This window comes from Schistocerca americana, chromosome 2, assembly GCF_021461395.2.
Source record: "Schistocerca americana isolate TAMUIC-IGC-003095 chromosome 2, iqSchAmer2.1, whole genome shotgun sequence".
Lineage (NCBI taxonomy): Eukaryota > Metazoa > Arthropoda > Insecta > Orthoptera > Acrididae > Schistocerca > Schistocerca americana.
In genome coordinates, this window is record NC_060120.1 from 286249290 (window position 1) to 286269641 (window position 20352).

A 20352-nucleotide genomic window follows, 5' to 3' on the forward strand; every position below is an offset into this window, starting at 1 on the left:
GTCTGCACTTGAAATATTAACGTTTGCTTAGGGGAGACAGGTAATCGGCCCGACTATATCCCATCCGCCGGCAACCCAACCAAGAGACAGTCAACGGACCAATCGACAAGACGACTTGCTTCCCACCCGACCAGTACACAAGGAACTCCAAAGCCAAAACGCAAAAGGCGAAACCGTCCACAACCAAGTATGCATAAGCAGTCAAAAGTACACACACGTGTCGGACAGCGACAACACGGTGAGGAAAGGACACTACCTGAATTTTACGTCAGCAGCCAGGGCAGGTAACCGGAACGCTAACGGCCACAAGGCAGAAAATTCCGCTGGTGCACTTAGACTTCAAATAACCAAAATACAGTTAAACCCCACCGGATGGTGGCCAAACTTTCACCAACTCGAACACTCGCTGTTGCTCACGGTAATACCCCCAACAGCCAACCATGAAAACCAACGGCACAATGTAAACAGACAGGCTTCAATAATTAAATCACCAGTCAACTTTGATGTCCTGGGTCGGTGAGCCACGAACCTCGTAGCAATCGGAACAGCTCCCACACACTCCGACATTGCGTAGAGGCCGCCAGCTGGCCCGGCCCAATGCGCTGCGCGGAGATTTCCTGGCTGATCCACACCAACCGATCGACTGCCACACACCGGCTAGCCGGAAAATATAAGCACCAGACCAAAGATAGTACAAGGTGTGAATATCGATACACACCGCTGCTGCCACACGTAGAAAGAGGGAGAACCATGGCATAACCGCAATAACCGCGGGAAACCAAACGCAGAGTAACAGTCAAGGTTCAAACCAATGCGTAAGCCGGGGCCAGCACGGCTCAGTGTCCCAGTGGTAACATCCAGGATATCGAGGACCACCAGTTACAACAGTTGTGCATCAGCTCGCTTCAGGAGACGATACAAACGGCTTTATGACATCCTTCCCGAACGAATCAGTACGTGCGTCCAGGCCAGAGTGTGTGCAACGTCACACAGATGATAAGTGAGCTCATACGGCCAAGTTTTTTTGTAATTTGACTATACTGTAATCACTGAAACGACATCACATACCCCCTCAACCTGCGTAGTTTCATTTCGTTTACCCCCCCCCCCCCCCCCTCCTTGTTGTTGCTCCACTTTTTTTTAACGAGCAACGTGTAATATGAATGCGAAAGCCATCTCCTTTATTAAACAACCAGAAATTATATCGTAGTTAAACTCAGAGTATCCAACGAGTTATTCACGAAAATATTTTTATTCTTATACGATTAACTTTATGTTTACGCTGAAAAATAAATACCTGAATCGCAAAAACCAGATGATTGAGAAAATCCTGTTGGGTAGCAACCGCCAAAAATGTCAAAGCGAAGAAGCGAGAAATAAACGCTTATTCGACGGTGTAGCCACCTGTAACAACTTGTTTCCTTGCACAGCTTCACATCTGACCATGTTAACGGATATTTGCACATTTCCATGCCTTATGTTATTAAATGTTAACCATCCTAAATAAAGTTGAACAAAATTTGTTCGAAAGTCTATATTTTTTGAGTTGTCTGGGTAAAGTATAAGCGAGGGCCAGCGTTCGACAAGAGAAAGCCTCCGAAAATTGTCCGGTAGAATCGACTTTTAACAGGTTAGGACTTAAACAAGGCAGTCCGCATATTTCCTGTGGACGACGTATTCTCGACCTTGAAATTACATTCTTGCCTCTTTTCGTCTCTAACGCTACATTTAGGTCCGTACCGTATACATCACCACTCGATCAGTTTTTGGGTACTGCTCGTCAATCTGGGCTTCTAACACAAAATAGTTAATAGGGAAGATCCAAAGGAGAAAGGCACTTTCGTCACGGCATCTTTTAATAAACACCAGACCCTCACGGAAACATTCGTCCAGCTGCGGATAGGGCTCTTGATAAAATATCGATATTTTCTCTAAAAAACATCGGCATATATCGGCGATATTTTTTCACCCGATGTATCAGCTTAAAAATGGCACTATCGAGTGCCGATATTTTTATTTTATGTTATATTTTTACACAATTTTCGGAAAAAATATATGAAGTTGTTCTTTTGAAATTGTAGCAGAACATAATTTTACTTTCACTGTGTGTAGGAGTATTACCAATTTTTTAGCTTTCATCATGTCCAACCTTTCTCTTTGACTGAAGCAAATATAAGTGGCACAAAGGAGAAGTCCGACTGCACTGGGGGGATGGCCGGTGTGAATGGAATAACCGGTGTTAATGGAATCGCAAAATTTCCGATGTGAAGAAATAGCACAACAGTTGTGTGAAAAACCAATTTTTAGCGCAACTAGTGTGCTATTTCTTCACATCGACGTTCTTCAAAAACAGTTGCTGAAAATAATGGACAAAACTCTAAATGACAAAATTCATCTTTGCGGTGAGGGCAGACGTGTGAGGAGAAATGCTGACGTAATCGGTGCTCGACGCTACCGCCAGAAACTGCAACGTTTAGCTTCACCACGCAGTTTTGACACAACAACGGTCGCTGGCGTTGGCAGAAAAGAAAAAACAGGAAAGTCGACATGAAGTTTTCCAGACAAATCCGATATGTGACGAAACCGAAACACGGACCCATCGGACTCCTTTTATTGTGTCACTTACATCCAGTCGCTGTTGTCAGCAAAACGGTTATCACCAAACGTGAACGTGCTTCGTTATTCTTTCAGTTCTTGCTCTAAGAGAGACAGGCAGGCTACCGGCTTGTCGATGTACATAATATCTAGTAATAAATCAATACTTAAACATAGAGCTCTAAAACCAGCAGTATACGTACAATATGCAGCCGATATTTTTATTAGCACGAACATCGATATTTTTCAGTCGATGTTTTTTCCGTCCATATATCGGGAGCCGATAATGATATTTCTTCGAGTATCGATGTATCGGATTCGCGATATTTTTTTAAAATATCAAGAGTCCAAACTCCGGTGTAAGACGCTGCAAGACAGGCATCATCAATCACCGAGCAGTTTACGGCAGCAATTCGAAGGGCGTATCTTCAAACCAGAGTCGGGTAACGATTTACTTCTTCCTCTCGCACACGTCTAGCGATGAGAAAACCAGAGATATTGGAGCTGATACGGAGGTTCACAGTCAGTTGTCCTTACTGCGCACTTTCACGAAAGGAACAGGAAGAGAGGAAAAAAGTATTACAGTATGTGACACAGTTACGAAAAAGTTACGAGCGATCCAGGAAAATATTTGTTTTATTATAGCTCGAGTCTTGGTTCACTATGTTTATTTGTGATCAGGTTATTAATTTCGGTCAGTAATAACCATCTTCAGACCTGTCACGCAACACGTTCTTGCTCACATCTGAAGATGATCATCAGTGATAGAAATTAATAGCCTGATTACAAATAAACACTGTGATCCAAGACTGGAATTACAATAAAGCGCAAATGGCATTGGCGCAAAAAGTACCCTCCGCTACAAACCACGGAGTACAGATACCGACGGAGGAAGTTGAAGATGTTCGGTCTGCAGTAACTTAGTGGAATTTGTCCAACAATTACGAGGTCGAACAGAGTTCAATGTGCCCTGACGTGTTCACAACACCAAAGCGCATCTCCTCAAAAAAGAAATGTTATTTACTGCCATGCACAGGGCTTTAGGCATGCAACATTCGACCCGCAAACAACAGCGATAACCTAGAAAGCTGCGGTCGGTAATTAAACGCGATGTCAGACGACACGATCTCATAAAGCACACACTTCCTGTCAGTCGGAAGGTATATAGCTGCATGTTTCACAGAATGTCGCAGCCTGCAGTCACTCCGAAACCATCAAACTGAGAACCTTTTCACCGAAGTGTAGGGGAAACTGCTATAATCTTCTATATCAGTACATAATATAACATGGTAATATTATTGACGTTCGTTGGTAGTAGACTTTACACTAATCTAAAACCGCTCTTTTTTTCATTGATGTATAAAAGACGAATATGAAGTTCTCATATTGTGATATCTTAGGGAAAGTTTGTAACCTCCCCCTCACTTATCGACCTTAATGACAGTGAAAAATTAAACCGCGTGTACCTAATGGAAATTTGGGAAAATCAATCGTCACCGAAGTTAATCTGTCGGTAAAGAGGGAGGAAAGGGTTACATCTAAATGAAAGGAAAAATGCAAATGAAACTGGTGGAAATTAATTTTGAGAAAAGGGTAAAATTAATAAAGAAAGTAAATGTGCGGTCGTCATGTTAACAATTAATTGGCGTTAATTATCTATTTGAGATTTGGGGAAAATTACGGTCGCCAGTCCAATGGACACCTACTATAATAACTGAAAAAGGAAGGTTATTGCACATATAATTAGCACTAGAAGCGTGGCAACTGAAGGTTGACACGTGTTGTGTGAAGACTGAATGTTTGTCAGAAGTAATAAATTTCGCTACACTCTGACTTAATTTAGCAAAAGAATTAATAAAACCGGAAAATTGAAAGTTAGTTTAGTGACTGAAATTAATAGTGAGATTTGTTTCTGAAGCACTACGAAATTCAGTAAAATAAGGTTAGTCTTGGGCTACCTCAACAATCATTTCAAAAGCTACTTGAATCTACGCAATTTAGAAATAAGAGATTTAACTTTGAACTTGGTGGTGGTGGTGGTTAGTGTTTAACGTCCCGTCGACAACGAGGTCATTAGAGACGGAGCGCAAGCTCGGGTTAGGGAAGGATTGGGAAGGAAATCGGCCGTGCCCTTTCAAAGGAACCATCCCGGCATTTGCCTCAAACGATTTAGGGAAATCACGGAAAACCTAAATCAGGATGGCTGGAGACGGGATTGAACCGTCGTCCTCCCGAATGCGAGTCCAGTGTGCTAACCACTGCGCCACCTCGCTCGGTCTTTGAACTTGAATTAAATGATTCTGGACAATTAACAATAGTAACATTTAGTACGTACCAAACTGAACTGCAGTCACAGGTAAGCTAAAATATGCTAACAAAACTCGCACTCTTACTTTGTGTTTGTGTAATCTAAATATTGTAGCCAGCTATGAATACCTTAACTGAACTTTGAAATTAAAGCAGTGAAATGGAATGATATTACTTTAACGCTGGCGTCTGAATTTCAACGACACTCGGGTTCATTTCGGAAAAGGAAGGGACCCTGCTTGGTAATGCAATTGGGACAATGAGCAACAAAGGTTCATGCTAAGTTGCTGCAATTTTGTGATGCAAAAAAATTTTAAAAGCTGAGGTCTGCCATACAGTTATAAAACTTTACGTGCTTCCAGTCTTCCTTGTTGGTTGATTGAAGGTTTGAAGTCGTCGGTCGAGGAGGTGGCGGCAGTCACTCATTGTCGGCCGTCGCTGTTGTAGAAGCTGGATGTTGGCGCGCCTTCTTCTCGACACTGTCACCAGGCGAAACGGGCTCTTGATGTGCACCAGCTAATGCTTCCCGTCCGCGACACCGTGTCAGAAACTATCATAGCAAGACGAGCGCAATTACATGCTGCCAAACCCGGAAAGCGCGGCAACTCGCGGGAGCGTCACACAACACACCTGCTCAACCGCACTACTCCAGCCAGACTCTGCTCTGCCTGCGCTCCATGCGGCAGAGTTAACACTACCAAAGATCCTAAACACTTTGGTTCTCCACACGACCTATCGATGTAATCGTTCGATAGCATAGTTTTCCCTAGGCAAGCCCCAGCGTAAAAATACATAATATATATATAAAGGAAACCAATTATACATCGCCAAAAATGCATAAATATATATATACAAACAGTAAAACAATTACAACAGAGAGACAGAAATGTCATATCTTCAGGTGACAATATAAGGAAAAAATTTATAGTACAATAGATGGAAATAGGAGGATATGTATTTCCGGCGTTACAAGTTGTTCATCAAATCCCGTATCGAATTCAGGCAATAAGACCGCTATAAGAAAGATGTGACATTCATGTATAATTGGATACCACACACTGACAGTAAGTAAGGAAACACGCCATTATCCCATGCATGCTGTGCAGATCGCACGCCTGCTTTTATTTCGATCCTGCAAGAAGTCGAATAACGTCACTTAGCTGCAAGGACGTACCGAGATGATTGCAAGACGGGATCCCGCCAAGGACGCCGGACCAGATGGGGCGCAAAAACTGACGAAATAGAGAAAGGACCTGAGTTCTCCTACTGTTTGTATCTTCTGCCTACAAGAAGATGCCTTTCCTTCCCGTTTGACTGGAAACGTAGGCTGTGCGATAGTGTCTTTTCGTCCACGTAGTATCATAAAAGAAACAGACATCTGTGGTTTAAAGGGCACTTAGTACACACACGCGCACGCTTACATTGTTCGCTCCTGTTCAATGTTCTTGTTGGTACTACGCTGTGGTATTGTTGAATCTGAAAGATCGACGAGTGCTGAAGCAAATATGATACTTGGTTGAAGGCTTCCGATTTTTCCCTATTTCTCCCGCCTGGGTACCACTAATAATTCTGGAGGAGCAAGTTAAGTGTCTTCTTTATTGTACATCATACTAAAACCAATGCAGCTGCCATAAATAACAACGTATAGATGTTGTCTTCCAATTTTCTTAGAAAGATTATCCATTTTATAATGTACAATGTCGCGTTTAATTTCTTCTTTCCAATACTGACGGTCAATACAGCGCACTTATATAATTTTGTTCAATAGTGCTTCAAAATTACATAAAATTTGGTAAATCTGTTTATAAAAATCGCCGAAATTTAGTTTTAAGGGGAAAGGGGAGGGAGGGAGCGCAGCTTCAGCAGTCCCGCGGATAACTAAGACGTGTAATCGAAAGTAAGAGCCGTTCAGTCTTGTTGTTGTTGCTGTTGATGTAATACCCCCGTCTGGAGCGCATTTTTATGTTTCAGTTTTACAACTTTACTCCTTTAAAGTTTTAAGCCGTCTTCAGAGTAGTATTAACAGGACATCAATACACTGTATCTCGTCGAATTTACAGAGTAAAAAGATATCTTGGACTAGCGCTCAGTTCGAAGATTGGTGTGATGGAGACCCCCACGGTAGTGCGGTATATCATGTGCACGTCTCTCCAGCTCCGCGTAACTACTTCAAAGTACATTCATTTTAACCTGCTGAGTGTAGTCAAGTCTTCATTTTTGCCCCGCACACTTCCTTCACTAACACGTTGACGATTCGTTGAAGCACCCAGGTGTTTGATAACAGCCGATCCCATCTTTCATTCAAGTTGTGCCATGAAGACATTTTCTCTCCAGCTCTTCATCAGTTACCCTGTCTACTCATCTAATCTTTACCATGCCTATGTAACACCACAGTCGGCCGCGGGTGGCCGAGCGGCTCTAGGCGCTTCAGTCTGGAACCGTGCGACCGCTACGGTCGCAAGTTCGAATCCTGCCTCCGGCATGGATGTGTGTGATGTCCTTAGGTTAGTTACGTTTAAGTAGTTCTAAGTTCTAGGGGACTGATGACCTCAGATGTTAAGTCCCATAGTGCTCAGAGCCATTTTGTAACACCACATTTAGAAAGCTTCCTAACCGTTAATTGGAAACCAGATGTTAACAAATTCTTTTTCAAAATGGCTCTAAGCACTATGGGACTTAACATCTAAGGTCGTCAGTCTCCCAGACTTAGAACTACTTAAACCTAACTAACCTAAGGACATCACACACATCAATGCCCGAGGAAGGATTCGAACCTGCGACGGTAGCAGCAGCTCGGTTCTGGACTGATGCGCCTAGAACCGCTCGGTCACAGCGGCCGGCAATTCTTTTTCAGAAACGATTTTCTTGTCAGACATAAGTTTTTCGGAGCAAACCGTTGGACATTGGGTTCCTCAGCAGAAGACCCTACATGTTTCCATCGGTGATTTCAATAGCAGTGGGCATCCTGATTCGACCGTGGATCAATGGAAACATGTCGGCTGATCGGCTGAATCGCTTTTCATGTTACCCCAGTGTCCGGACACGCCGTCATCCAGGCGAACGACTAATCGCAACACGCATGGCGACACGCACGCAGACCTTAGGACCCCTGCTCACGACAAGAAATTTCGCCGAACCGGTGTTTCTGCCGGCCGTGGCCGGTTAAAAAAAAAAAAAAAACAAAAAAAAACAAAAAAAAAAAAAAAAAAAAGGAACGGCCTTGTCCGCGGAGGCGGCGGTCGCGCCAGAAATACTGCGGTCGTGTTGTGTGCGAGAGAGCGCACGGATGTCAGCGACTTCACTTTTACAAAAAGAAGCAGCGTCAACGTAGGAAATGCGGGGTACATCGGCGTGTCGCAAGACTAATTTAAATTTTGTGCCTTCAGTACACTCTATGAAAAACTACGAGACGACGACACAAAGACTGTTATTTTTTTCAGGATTTCAAAAACTACGTTTGACAAATTATTACGAATGTTACTGACTCATTTGCAGTACAAAGATGTCGATACGCAGAACTGCATTTCTCCTCCTGACGCGAGAACACAACTGAAATTTACTTGTTAGGAAATATTTATTTAATGTGCAAAATTGAACACCAGAGTTCAAAAAAGTGGAAAGTCAATGAATAATTTTATCTTATTTATATTAAGATGAAAAACCACCGCTCGTTTTGGAAATACTTCCAAAAATCGGAACTGTCTGAAGCGAAAGATAATCTGGGAGCAGACGTCGTATATGATTCCAAATACGTGTCTTCATTAGATGCAGCACTTGCACCAGTTGAGCGTACATAATGTTCGGCAGGGCCGTACACTGAATAGTTACGACATTAATTAGGCCGTGATGGATAGTACGATGACGCACCACCGACAGTTTGGTGTTCGTGTGACGCATCATTGCAGGAGAACACATGCATCCTTCCGGTCAGCTCTTTCGACATTATTCTTTTAAAAAGTTTTATGACTGCGTTGTACAGATCTACGACACCTTTTTCGTTAAATTTATCTACAGTGAATCCAATTTCCTTAAAGAAAACGTACTTCTGCTTCTACCCTGTTCAATAGATGTGTCAATGATGGTCATTACTTTCCTGTCCAGTACATTTGCAGCTCCCCTGTTTTTCTGCGGGTTTTCTTTACTTTGGTGACAATCTTCTTCAGGCTGCTTGTCGGCATGGATTACGTTGCAACTATTAGCAGGCTTATTTGTAGAACTTCTAACAGAAATTGTAATCGCTTATAAAACATGTATTTCTCCTTCTTATTTGCTCCAGAACCGGTCTTATTCTTTTCGTTTAATTTTCTGTGACATTTCATCAAATTGCCCCTGATGTTGGCCCGTTTCTTTTATTACCATGTTTCCTGAAAAGCAAAGAAAACCAAAAGAGAATCAAAATAGTATTATTTTTATTCCAGGTACCTTGCAACAGAAAATACTCTCGCCGATCTCCATTGCAGTTTCAGACTGGGAATAAAAACAATTAGTAGAGTTGTATGTGAGGTTTGCAAAATGGCTCTGGCCACTATGGGACTTAACTTCTGAGGTCATCAGTCCCCTAGAACTTAGAACAACTTAAACCAACTAACCTAAGGACATCACACACATCTATGTCCGATGCAGGATTCGAACCTGCGACCGTAGCTGTCGCGCGGTTCCACACGGTAGCGCCTAGAACCGCTCGGCCACTCCGGCGAGGTTTGCATGAAGGTGTGGTTGTCACTGTGTAACACACATATATGCCCATTACGAAGGAAAGTAACTGGATGAGTATAGCGCGTTAAGTTTGAAATTATTTCAAATTTTCCAAACTGCAGAGGAGCAAACTGCAGTTGGTAAACATATCAGGATGATCAAACCAGTAGAAAGTGATTCAATGTTTTTTAGTTATAAAGGCTACTATTCATTAATCCTGACGGTACTGATGGATGCGAATTGTAACTCAATTTTTGTAGATGGCAAAGATAGTGACTCAAGCGTAAAAAAGAAACACTTTCATGAAAAAAGTTGCAAAGAAACGCAATGAACCTACCTCCTAGGCATTCCGAGATATTACAGTGGAAGAACCTTATGTATTCGTAGGAGATGAAACATTTGCATTGCATAATAATTTAATTCGTCCCTGTGGTGGTTGATAACTTGATGTCAATAACAGTAATTTTAATTATCGCTTAAGCACAGTAAGGCGATTCGTAGAGTGTGTATTCGGCATAATTTTTCACCGACCTTTAAATGTCTCCTCAGATTTTGCGACTGTTCTGTTCCACAAAATTTCATTCATAAAAAAGAGGCACTTAATATTATGTATTCTGATACGACTACGGATGTATACTCCGAAGCACGAGAATTCCCTCGTTGACAAGCAGTATGAGGTGGTGTGTCAGCGACCATTGTCAGAAAACATTTCGGTAATTACAAGGGCCGTTGAATAAATAATGAAACAAATTTTTCTCAGCCAGTTACAGTTGAAAAATGCGGAATTTGTCGTGGGACATAGTGAAATATTCTCGCTTCAGCCCCTATAGTTTCGTGAAGTTCCGATTGATGATGGCGCTATATGTAGCCTTCAAAATGAGGTACCCAGTGGAGTTGCGTTCGAAGCTCAGAGCTGACATTCAGTTTCACTTGGCAGAAAACCAGATATTCGTAAGCACTTGCAGAATGTTTACTGAGACCTGGTATTGAACGAAAGAATGATGAGTCATTTGGCGAGGCGTCTGTCATCATCGCAAAGGAAATATTAAACGTTTTCTGTGGGAGACATATCACGATGTATACAAAGCCCTCTAGTGGTTAAGTTCTTACGATCGGTGCGCGCCTACATAATATCCTAGCGGCCGACCCAACAGAGGGCGCTGATCATTGATCTGTCTTTTTCCAGCCGTCATATAGACATTTTATCTTTCATACGCAATTTATAGGCTGCTACAGGCAATGTATTACGTACATTAATTGTTGACCGTAAATTCACCATAAGAAGGGTCGGACCTATTCTCTTCATATATTTCCTTTTAATAATTTTATATGGGTAACTGTATTCGTCTTTTAATGTATCACAATTGGTTTCTATGATAATTATCAATTTTAAAAATCTGCTACATGTATTTTACTTAATGTGTCTTTATCAGATTATGTTTTTTGCGTAAATGCTGACTACATCTAAGACCACAGAAGTGACATCTAGGGAGGATGTAGGCAAACAGATTTCTGGTAGCTACTGTACTTCAGTAGCCAGTTGCAATAATGACTGTGTGGACTATGTGGCCTATTCTGCACCTTATTTTAGATCTATGTGACGATGGTGTGCTGATTATATTGATATGTTTTGACGATGTCATAATGGCCTTATCACTTTAGGACATGATGTAAAAAAGGTACATTTCGCCCCATTTTATCTGTACATTTCCCTCAATGATTGCAGGTACTAGTAGATGGGAACAATGGCAGGAGGGTGTCCACAATGAGGAAATCAAAGAAAAACTGGGAATGAACTCTATAGATGTAGCAGTCAGGGCGAACAGGCTTAGATGGTGGGGTCATGTTACACGCATGGGAGAAGCAAGGTTACCCAAGAGACTCATGGGTTCAGCAGTAGAGGGTAGGAGGAGTCGGGGCAGACCAAGGAGAAGGTACCTGGATTCGGTTAAGAATGATTTTGAAGTAGTAGGTTTAACATCAGAAGAGGCACCAATGTTAGCACTGAATAGGGGATCATGGAGGTATTTTATAAGGGGGGTTATGCTCCAGACTGAACGCTGAAAGGCATGATCAGTCTTAAATGATGATGATGATGATGATTTCCCTGGTTGTATGATAGTATATTGTGATACGTATTGCTGTATTGTGTTGAAGGACACACTGCTCGCTAGGTGTATATATTTGTATATTGTAGATCTGAGGATGGTCATTGCGGACTGAAATCGGTCATCTTCTGAAGAATTGATACTGTCATCAAGGACTGGAATAAAAAACATTTGACAGTATTGGATCACTGTTTGTATACGCGACCATGTGGCAGTTGGTGAACTCGTTCCCAGCTGAGAACCCGGCGCACCGTCTGGTCTAAGCCGGAGCTGCATCCGACGGTCGAGCCGGTCGTTTTGCCGTGGCGTTCCGTGGACATAAGTTGCAGTAGGGAGCCGGCGCACCTGTCGGACCTACAGACGGCGAACATTCTTGCCGCAGACAAGCCGCTTACGTAGAACATTCACCTGGGATCCCGTGGGACCTGGGGTGCTAATCGAAGGCAGTGTACGGACCACTGCATCTCTTCATACTTGTACTCTTCCCCGACGGGGATGGCGTCTTCCATCAGCATATGTCCGCGTCACAATCGTGCTACAATAGTTTCATGAGCTTAATAGTGAACTCGTGTTCATTTGTTGGCCACCAAATTCGACTGATCTAAGCCGATGCAACACATTTGTGACGCTATTTACTTCCAGTTCCGCTCCCACAAACCAACGGCCCATAATTTACGGGAATCACGTGATCTGTTCGTAGACCTTTGGTGCCACCTCGGGAAACCTACCAGCGACTTCTCAAATCTGTCCCTAGCGGAAACTCTGCTGCAATGCTCTCCAAAGGGGAACTAGCAGACTGTTAACCATGTGCTTATAATCTACATCTACATCTACACAAATTCTCAGCAAGCCACCGTACGGTGTGTGGCGGAGAGTACCCTGTACCACTACTAGTCACTTCCTTTCCTGTTGCACGCGTAAATTGAGCGAAGAAAAAGCAACTGTCTCTGTATGTGCCCTAATTTCTCTTATCTTCGTGGTCCTCACGCGAAATGTGTGTTGATGGCAGTACAATCGTTCTGCAGTCCTCAAACGGTATTCTCGAAAAGAACATCGCCTTCCTTCCAGGGATTCCCATCTTCGCTCCCGAAGCATCTTCCTAACAACCGCGAGCTGTTCGAACCTACCGGCAACAAATCTAGCAGCCCGCCTCCGAACTGCTTCGATGTCTTCCTTCAATCCGGCCTGGTTCCTATCCCAAACACTCGAGCAGCACTCAAGACTAGATCGCACCAGCCTCTTATATGCGGTCTCCTTTACAGATGAACCACACTTTCCTGAAATTTTCCCAGTAAACTGAAGTCGACCATTCGCCTTCCGTACCACAATCCTCACGTGCGCGTTCCATTTCATATCGCTTTGCGACGTTACGCCAGATATTTAAACGATGTGACCATCTCAAGCAGGACACTACTAATGTTGTATCCGAACATTATGGTATTGTTTTTCCCACTCACCCGCATTAATTTACATTTTTCTACATTTAGAGCTATCTGCCATTCATCTCACAAACTAGAAATTTTGTTTTGGTTCATCAGTTAAATTTCCCAATTGTTCGTTGAATTAAACAACAATTAACGTCTTCCTATACTCAACTCTACAAGGGCAAAGGCCTTGCTGCAGTGGATACACCGGTTCCCATCAGGTCTCCGAAGTTAAGCGGTGTCGGGCGTGGCCGGTACTTGGATGGGTGACCATCCGGGCCGCCATGAGCTGTTGCCATTTTTCGGGGTGCACTCAGCCTCGTGATGCCGATTGAGGAGCTACTCGACTGAACAGTAGCAGCTCCAGTCAAAGAAAACCATCATCACGACCGGGAGAGCGGTGTGCTGACCACACGCCCCTCCTATCCGCATCCTCAGCTGAGGATGACACGGCGGTCGGATGGTCCAGATGGACCACTTGTGGCCTGAAGACAGAGTGCTTTGTACTCAACTCTATAGAATGTCATATATGACAGAAAAGCAACTATACTTTCAGAAGTTTGGGGAAACATTTAAACTACATGTACAGCAGCTATAGTTAGCAATTTGTCAAAAATTTGTAGTACAGTAGTTCTTCTTTACAGAAGTATCCAGACTGTGACGTAGCCGATTTTAATCCACTGCAAGAACGGTATCACTTTGTATGAACTTTACACGCATATTTTTCTTTCCTTTTCCATTCCTGAAATGTGTATATTGGGTGACAGTTTTGAACTATATGAAAGAAACTTAAATTATAAACTATATCGTATACACACTTTATTCAACATGTAAACATCACTACAAGTATTTGGAGTTAGATTATGACATATTCGATATGCGTGCCATCATTCCCGATGATGTGGCGCAGACGAACAGCGAAATTCTGCATGAGCCGCTGAAGTGTCAGAACATCAATTCTGTCGTTGACCTCCTGAACGGCTGTTTTCAGCTCAGAAATGGTTTTGGGACTATTGCTGTACACCTTGTCTTTAATATAGCCCCACAAAAAGGAGTCACACGCCTTCACATCCAGGAAATATGGCGGCCAATCGAGGCCCGGGCCAGTTGACCTCTGGGTACTCCAAGTCAGAAGCTGGTCCCCAAAGTGCTCGTTCAGGGCATCAAACCCTCTCCTTCTTCGACAGGACATGTTTCATCTTGCATGAACCACATCTTGTCGAAATCAGGGTAACTTTGGATAATGGGGATGAAATCATCTTCCAGAGCCTTCACGTACCGTTCGGTAGTCACCGCGCCGTCAAGGAATATCGCACCGATTGTTCCGTGACTGGACACTGCACACCCCACAGTCACCCGTTGAGGGTGAAGAGACTTCTCGTCCGCGAAATGCGGATTATCATTCCCCCAGATGCGCCAATTTTGGTTATTGAGGAAACCATCGAAATTAAAGTGGGCTTCGTCGCTAAACCAAACTATGGATGCGCATACTAATTCCCATCGTGCCCCGCTGCCAACCGTGCAGTTTGAACGTCCGAACGCAAACCGTTCAGAAGTTATGACGATTTTATTTCATATAGTTCAATGAATGTCACCCTGTACACATGTAGGGACCATCCGTTTGCGCAGGAATGCCGTTTTAGAGGAAAAAAGATATTAGTAGAGGTCCACTTGTGCAAAAGTTATTTTTATGCTGTTTTGCTTGATATGCCAAACACGTTTCGACGCAGTCGTGTGACCATCATTATTTAACGAACTTTCATTAGAATTTAGTGTCTGAAACAGTATGACTGCCGTCAGGTATTCTTGTGATTTCACTGTTACCTGCAAAATTTCTTTGTAGCCTATCGTGATTGCAAAAGAACCGACTGTTAAATAACTGTGAGCTTCCTTGCTCACGATGTTTCTAACTGGGCATGTTTTTTCACGTGTTTTATTTTCGGACATTGGAAAACAAACGACGAAATTTATGTAGTTTTTAACACAAAAAAACCAGATGAGATCTTGCAAAATTGCAAAATATCCTGACGAAAGAGAACCAGCGTCGACAGAGCTAGACACAATTTCGCCGAAATATAATTGGGACATTCATCATCATCTTCAGCGTCATCATGAGCAATTTGAAATGAACTACTAGATAGAGGCCTTCCTTAAATTGTTCCATGGTTTACAGTCTACCCATGTTGCTCCTGCTTCCTCACGTCAGGTCGTCGTCCCTGTCTTTCCTTGCCTCTTGGTTATCCAGCAGGTTGGTCGGTCTGCCATTCATTTGTCTGGTACATGTCCCTCACTGCGATCATAAGTACATCTTCCACTCCACTGAGTTCCGTGGTATATATCTCTTCTTTATCGTCTCTCCTTCAGGTAGCCAAAGCAGCCAAAATTAACTGCCCCAAAATATATTGCACAGACATTAAGATAGAGAACCCACCATCCACAGATGGGGCGGATGGAGCAAGCTGCGTTGCCTGTCTTGAGGTACTTGAAATACACTGACGAGCAAAATTCGAGGACGAAAGTAGCTTTGACAGGGTGTGTCACTGCCAAGAACATCCATCATATTATAAAAATGGATGTATGTATGTATTTATGTATGTTCCACGTCTCCTCCTAAACCATTGGACCAATTTCAACAAAACTTGGTACACATATCACTTACAGTCTGGAGAGAATCGCTGTGGAATAACATCTACATCTACATCTACATGGTTACTCTGCAATTCACACTGAAGTGCCTGGCAGAAGGTTCATCGAACCATTTTCATACTACTTCTCTACCGTTCCACTCTCGAATGGCGCGTGGGAAAAAGGAACACCTAAATCTTTCCGTTCGAGCTCTGATTTCTCTTATTTTATTACGATGATCATTTCTGCCTACGTAGGTGAGTGTCAACAAAATATTTTCGCATTCGGAAAAGAAAGTTGGTGCTTGAAATTTCGTAAATAGATCTCGCCGCAAAGAAAGCCGCCTTTGTTTCAGTGACTGCCACCCCAACTCGGTATCATATCAGTGACACTCTCGCCCTATTGCGTGACAACACGAAACGAGCTGCCGTTCTTTGCACTTTTTCGATGTCCTCCGTCAATCCTACCTGGTGAGGATCCTACACCACGCAGCAGTATTCCAGCAGAGGACGGACAAGTCTAATGTAGGCTGTCTCTTCAGTACCTGTTACAAGGGCGGAGGTGAGGGAGAAAAGCTCCTCTTAAACCTCTGGATCAATTTCAACCAAGCTTTGATCTGGAAAGAAGTACTGTGGGGGTAAGAACCAGCAACCTACTATTGGGGTGGGGGTGATAATATGGTGACAGGAGAAGCAAGAAGAGATGGACAGACGGAGGTGGAAGGAGGATATGGACACAGATACGAGGGAGGAGCACATGGACACACATACGAAGAAACAGTAGATGGACACGGTGAAGGAACGGAAAAATGGACAGAGATAGGGAAGAAGAGGAGATGGACAGAGAAGGAGAGGAGCAGACAGACGTAGAAAGTCAGGAGGAGGAGGAGGTGGACAGAAAGAGGAAGGGGAGAAGAAGATAGACGGAGAGGAGGGCAGTAGGACCGAGGAGAGGGACAATGAGTGTGGGAGGGAGGAGGTGAGCCTAATGGATTAAATATGTACCTGAGGAAAGCCGGATACTCAGCTAGTAGTTGCACAAAACATGGACCATACATAGAAACAACTGTTACAGTATAGTACAGAAGGTAACAGAAAGAAATGTGCAGTGAGACGAACAGAAATGAGAATTCTATTCGGAAACAATAATTACAGTGAAGTCACCGTGATGTAAGATTTCATGGACGATAGAAGAGGCGGGACATGAATCTTAATAGTGTGTGATCACCACGGACGGCAATGCATGCCCTGCAGCGTACTCCCGTGCTGGCCACAAGGTTGGTAAGCAATTATTCTTGAAGGGCTTTCCGCTCCTCCAACAGTATGGCTGGTAACGCTCCCCAACGCATCTCACAGGCTCAAATGGTTCACATGGCTCTAAGCACTATGGGACTCAACATCTGAGATCATCAGTCCTCTAGGCTTAGAACTACTTAAACCTAACTAACTGAAGGACATCACACACATCCATTGTAAGTAGGCTGTTTATGTTTTCTTATTGGTAACGCCACGTAGCGCTCTATATGAAAAATCACTGGCTGTGCTGTGTGCAGTCTGTGGGTAGTTTGCATTGTTGTCTGCCATTGTAGTGTTGGGCAGCGGCAGCTGGATGTGAACAGCGCGTAGCGTTGCGCAGTTGGAGGTGAGCCGCCAGCAGTGGTGGATGTGGGGAGAGAGATGGCGGAGTTTTGAAATTTGTCATGAACTGCTATATTTATATATGATGATATCAAGGTAAATACATTGTTTGTTCTTTATTAATATCTTTCATTTGCTAACTATCCCTATCAGTAGTTAGTGCCTTCAGTAGTTTGAATCTTTTATTTAGCTGGCAGTAGTGGCGCTCGCTGTATTGCAGTAGCTTGAGTAGCGAAGATTTTTGTGAGGTAAGTGATTTGTGAAAGGTATAGTTTACTGTTAGTCAGGGCCCATTCTTTTGTAGGGATTATTGAAAGTCAGATTGCGTTGCGCTAACAAAATATTGTGTGTCAGTTTAAGGACAGTCGTGTATAATTGTTCAAAGGGGACGTTTCATATGGCGACCCTTAGCCGAGGATACCTCACTGGAATCTTCTGATTTTTTTCTTGTAGTTTGTGTAATTAGTGTAGCTATTGTTTATTGATAGCGCGTAATCATAGAGAGAATTTCCTTTGTAGTTGTAGTTTTTCATTGTTGTACAGTAAAACAGTTGTGGCATGCATGTAGATTTGCACCAAGTATTTCGCAGCTGCGCTGGCAATTAAGTAGACATTATTTCCATTGCTATGTTATTTTATTTTGCTCTTCAAATTGCGCTTTTCTGTGTTATCGTGTGAAATACTGTGACAATAATGGCGTGTGAAAAACGTAATACTAGGCTCCAAAGTAAACTGAGAAATGACAGTGAAGACGAAAGCAGTGTGTTAGCGCCGCAGAGTAATGAATTAACTAATGTTCAAAGTAGTAATTTGGTAATTGCGCATAGGGAAATGGAGCGGGCGGCAAACAATGGTGTAGACAGTGAAACAGGTAGTGAACAGGGAAGCGTTATCGATCGATTGGTCGGCAACAGCTCGCCTCAGGAATCGGGAATGACAGAACACAATATTGCAAATACTGCAGACTCAGGTTTTGGGTTCCCACCGTTTTCTCAAATGAGTCAAGACACATTTTCCACTTGTCAAAATGTGAATGTTGCCGGTGCAACTTCACTGCCGAAAAGCACTGAGGAACATGTTTTAGACACCAGTGCATTGTTATTACAATTAATGCAACAAATGGGACAAAAGCTTGAAAAGTTAGACACAATGGAACAACACCAGAGACAAACACAGCAACAGTTAGACACAGTTGAACAAAATCTCAAAAAGTTAGACACAATGGAACAAAATCAGAGACAAACACAACAACAGCTTCAAAAGTTAGACTCATTGGAACAAACTCTTGAACAAACGCGTGAAGATTTAACTACTGAGTTACATAACACTGAATCGAAATGTCAAAAAGTCTGTAATGACGTAAAAACTCAAATTTGTGAGCATTTTCAACCTATTTTTTCGCGGCATGAAAATGCATTACAGAATCACGAAGCAGCCATAAAAGAACTGCAAATTATTGTTCATGAAAATCATGAGACCTTGCAAGCTAAATTTGACTCAGTTGCATCTACCGATTCGGTTACGCAACTTGCAAAAACTCAGGAAAACTTTAAGGACACAGTAGATGCTCTGAAACTTGGTTCAGAAAAACACACTGAAGAAATAAGTACACTATCGGAGAAAGTAGCCGAACTTTCGGATCAGGTTACTAACTTATCTACAAAGGTAGATGATGATCTGAATGACACAAGACCCGTAGCCTTCACTGACACAGAAGAGTATGAACAAATAAGAAAATTCAAACAAAATCAGAATCAAATTAATACACAACACCAAAGAGAAATCCGGGAAGTACAAGATCAGCTGACACAGGTAATACAAGAATTACGTATTTCAGAGGAGAATCGCGCTCCAACACGGGAAGAGGAACTTAGAAACACGGAAAAGCCGCAAAATAATAACACAGGGCATTTCGGAAGTTATGAAAGAAATTGGCAAGGTGCACCGAATTTTGAGATGGAACGGCCGACACGACCTAACAATGACCGATATGCGACTCGCCGACATGATGATTTTGACTATAAGCTGTTCATTACTACACGTAAATTCAAAACATTTAAGAATTCTGGCAACGACATTCATCCACAAGCATGGCTCCATCAATTCTCTCATTGTTTTCCTCCCAACTGGTCATTAGAGCACAGATTAGAATTTATGTGTGGCTACTTAGAGAATGAACCAGCTGTAAGAATGCGATCGGTCATTCACGATTGCCACAGTGAAGGAGAATTTTACCATGCCTTCCTCTCAGCATATTGGTCTCAAGCCACACAAGACCGAGTAAAACATGGTATCATAATGATGAAACATTTCGAACAATCTGAATTCTCCAGTCTTGTGAAATATTTTGAAGACATGTTGCACTAGAATCAGTACCTGTCAAACCCATACAGCCCCTCAGAACTCATCCCCATTTGCTTAATCAAATTACCTGAACATTTACGGCATATTATTTTAGCAGGACGTTGCAAAGACGACATTGAAGCTTTTCAGGGACTGTTACAAGAACTAGAAATTGACACTGATAATCGCGGAACGCGAAAACAAGAACACAACAATTACAGGTCACATCCGTCGCAATTCCGTGACGAGAGAAAAAATAACCGGGCACGACTGGTCTATTCTTACAACGCAAATCGTGACCAAAATAGACACCACCTGTACGACAACCGTTGGCAGAGTAGTAATAATTACAGGGAAAGATCACCTCTCCGCGGTAGTGACTATCACAGAGACAATCAGAGAAACAGCCAATATGGGAACCAAAATAATTATTATCAAGGGAGACAGAATAACTTCAGACGCAACAGTTCAGCGCGCAGTTACGATTCAGGGAGAAATTCTCCACCACTTAACCGACAAGAAAGAAACTACAGGAACTACCGACATGACGACAGACGATGTGATCGTAACGACAGACCTGAATTGCATCAGAACTGGCGGGATTCAAACAGAGCAGGG